The sequence below is a fragment of the Octopus bimaculoides genome, chromosome 25 (genome assembly GCF_001194135.2).
Source record: "Octopus bimaculoides isolate UCB-OBI-ISO-001 chromosome 25, ASM119413v2, whole genome shotgun sequence".
NCBI lineage: Eukaryota > Metazoa > Mollusca > Cephalopoda > Octopoda > Octopodidae > Octopus > Octopus bimaculoides.
This window is the reverse complement of record NC_069005.1, coordinates 4,603,032-4,607,389: the sequence shown is the minus strand read 5'-3', so window position 1 is coordinate 4,607,389 and position 4,358 is coordinate 4,603,032.

The window sequence follows — 4,358 nt, the reverse complement described above, 5'->3', positions numbered from 1 at the left end:
TATATATATATATACGTATACAACGATAGAGAGAGAGAGAGACTGACAAAGAGAGAGAGATGGATATGCATATAAATATAGATACAAATGAATATACTTATACACTCACACACGCATATAAGTACAGTCAATTTTACTACTACTACTAGTACTGCTGCTGCTGCTGCTGCTGCTGCTGATGATGATGATGATGATGATGGCGATGGTGATGATGATGGCGATGGTGATGGTGATGGTGATGGTGATGGTGATTATGATGATGATGATGATGATTGTTATTACTTTGATTATTATTAATATTATCATTTATTTTTATCATTATCGTTATCATTATTATTGTTATTATTATCATTATTATTACCGTTCAGTGTTTGCATCTTACCAAGCATAATGGTAGGATAATTCTCAATTTTTTTTCACACATCAACGGCTTTTAATTAATCGTTTTTCTTTTTCATTTATTTTGTTTCGGATAATATCAATTCGAACGCTCCACCCGCTCACATCTTCTCAACCTCCACCGCCATCAATCACCAATAAGTACTTCCTCAAGCCATATTATTCCCCATAAACTCCTACGACACCTTCCTTCACATCTCACTCAAAACATTGCACTATTTTCAATGTCACTTGTTATTGGTATAAACACAAAATAAAGAGCGAACTGTACCAGATAATGTCCTACTTACTCTTAAAAGCCTTATGGCTGGAGCTGTCACGCTTTTGATCATAGTTTAGAATCTAATCTTTAGATGATAGCCCGATGTTATATCAACAGCAATAATTTCGACACAAGGCCAGTGATGATACCGTGAGGGGAAGTGAGATACATCGGCTCCAATCCTTAACAGGTATTTATTATATCTGAGCAGAAATGAGAAAAGAAAATTTCAACCACAGCGAGATTTGAATTCATTACATGGAACCCAATGGAGTGTAGCTAAGTATTTTGTCCAGCGTGTTACCAATACTGCCAGCTAGTCCCCTTTTATATCTTTATTGCCTACAGGGGGCTAAACACAGAGGGGACAAACAAGGACAAGCAAAGGGATTAGGTCGATTACAGCGTATAACTGGTAATGATTTAATCGACCCTGAAAGGATGAAAGGCAATGTCAACTTCGGCGGAATTTGAACTCAGAACGTAATGTCAGACGAATTACCGGTAAGCATTTGGCCCGGCGTGCTAACGTTTCTGCCAGCTCACCGCCTTAATGATAAGAATAACCTGTTCTGTTACGGGCATAAAGTCTGAAATTTGGGGAATTGTAATCCTTCCAGACAAAATGCTTAGCTGCGTATATATTTATTTATTTATTTATATGTTTCAGCCAAGTGGCTGCGGTCATGGACTTATTCTTTAGAAGCCTAGTACTTATTCTATCGGTCTCTTTTGCCGAACCGCTAAGTTACGGGGACATAAACACACCAGCATCGGTTGTCAAGCGATGTTGGGGGGGACAAAGACAGACACACAAACACATACATATATATATACATACATACGACGGGCTTCTTTCAGTTTCCGTCTACCAAATCCACTCACAAGGCTTCGGTCGGCCCGAGGCTATAGTAGAAGACACTTGCCCAAGATGCCACGCAGTGGGACTGAACCCGGGACCATGTGGTTGGTATGCAAGCTACTTACCACACAGCCATATAAAATTCCACCCTATCCCCGCCGCTCTCTGGAGATTACTCATGTTTGTCGGCTGAGTGGACAGTGTCAACGTGCCATAAACTGGTGTTTTATTCTTGAAGAAAACAGCACATGGCCCTATCCGGGAACCGAAACCACGACCATATGAAGATAAATCCAACGCTTTAATCATTAAACCACGCGTCTTCGAACTACCAGCATAGTTATCTGTAATACTACTATTACTTTCATCACAAGCATTAATACCACTACTACCACAACTACTACTGCTCTCATCCTAATTTTCATTTGAATATTAATCAACACTGATATCATCTCATTCATCTTCTCTTTATAGGAAAGTTTATTTATTTATTTCTATTTTTTTAAATATTTCTGAAGATCAATACACGCCGGAAACAAAGCGACCAAAAAAAAAAAAAAGGAAAGAACGAAGAAAAGAACCATGGGAAAGAAAACGAAAAACAGACACACAAACAAAACAAAACTAAAAGATAAAATTATAGAATAAATAACACAAATAAAAAGAAAAAAACTCCATAGCCTATGGATTATGTTTAGGTCAAATATGGTAGGAAAAAACCGGTAAAAAATAAGGGAACGAAAAGGGAGCATAGCACTATAATAAACGCCAGGGGCAGGAAGTTGTAAGGAGATTGCGGATTGGGTGGGGATAGTGGTAGGAATATCAAAATATAAAATGCTTAAATGCAATTAGTATTCTAAAGGGGTCAAATAACTTTTAAAAAAAATTAATATATAAAATAAATGAATAAATAAGAAACACAGGGCAACAGAAACGACGAAACTACCTTATTCCACAGCTATTTTATTGTTGTTGCTCTTGTTGTTGCTGTCGCTGTCGCTGTTGCTGTTGTTGTTGTTGTTGTTGTTATTATTATTATTATTATTATTATTATTATTATTATTATTATTATTATTATTAAGGCGGTGAGCTGGCAGAATCGTTAGCACGCCGCACGAAATGCATAGCTACGTTTTGGGTTCAAATTCCGCCGAGGTCGACTTTGCCTTTCATCCTTTCGCGGTCGATAAAATAAGTATCAGTGGAACACTGGGGTCGATGTAGTCGACTCGTCCCCACCTCCTCGAAGCTGCCCCCTCTCCAAGCTGCCACCTCCCCCAAGCTGCCACCTCCCCTAGTAATAATTTGAAATAATAATGATACTAATAATAATAAGATTAATAATAATAAGAATTATTATTATTATTATTATTATTATTATTATTATTATTATCATTATTATTATTTTCATTGTTCTCTTAATTACTATTGTTCTTAGTGATGTTGGTGTTGTTGTTGTTATTCTCTTCATACTCGCTAACATCATTATTCTTATCGTTGTCATCAACATAATCATTATTTTATTATTGTATTGGTAATCCCCCTCCTCCTCCTCCTCCTCCTCCTCCTACTCATCTCCTATCTCTACATTATGAGTGATTTCATTGCTTACATTATCATTATTCATATTTATCTCATCGCCGCCTCCACCACCAGAACCACCACAACACCAACAACAACAATCACCATGACAGCAGCACCTCCACCACCAACAACACCATCACCACCGCCACCATTACCAGCGCCAGCACCAGCACCATCACCACCATCATCGTCAACGTCATAATCGCTGCCGTCGCCATGGTAAGCGCCTGCGCCTGCGCCAGCCTAGTCGGCGTTCGCCGGCAACGACCTCGTCGGTTGCGGCAAGGTTATCATCATCATCATCATCATCATCATCATCATCTCTATCATCATGGTCACGCTGATCGATCGATATCAAATCAATATCGCCGCTGTTTTTGACTGTCCATTTTACTCGAGTGTCATCGTTACCCATTTTATCACTGCCTATTAGCAGCAGAAATATAGCAATGCAAAAACAACCCCAGCCATTTCTTCTCCTTATCACACCCTCCTCCTCCTCCTCCTCTGATTATTATTTTTATTAGTAATATTTTATTACCATTATACTGATTATTATAATATATTAGTGGTTTGTTGTTAATGTTCATTTTAATAGCGCCATATTAAAAGCCATTTAAGCTAATCTGATTTCCAGCGAACTTTTGACATAGCCGATGTTTCAGTCCTAATCTATTGAAATTAAGGCCTATTTTCGTGTGATTAACTTCACAAAGTTTCGCCTCGACCCATGCAGACGTTTTAGTGATTCCATTTAAAATGTCGAAACATGTTAGTATGCAAAGGATTGTCATTGTCAACGCCATTATCGTTTTAAATTTCATTACTATCTTTTATAATAATAATTATCGATGCATCGCCACTCGCTTATATCTGCCTCATTCCTCCAAGTCAATTGGCTGCCGTCATCAGCCCCGTCATCATTATCATCATCATCATCATCATCGTCGTCGTCGTCGTCGTCGTCGTCGTTGTCGTCCTTGTCGTCGTCATCATATTCATCATCTTCATCAACAGCCATAGTTGTCGATGAGGAATAGATAAGCTTGGATGAATATAATCTCTTCTAGTATTTATTTATTTAACACAGGAAACGTAAGCTGCGTTGTTTACAACGTAGTATTGTTCTACCCAAGACAGCATCGCCGAGCAGACCTTGTAAAGCCCGTCAAGGAGATCCTTTCTAAGAATGCACACATAATGGAACCGTACTGAAAGAGAACACACAATCATATACACACTGAAACA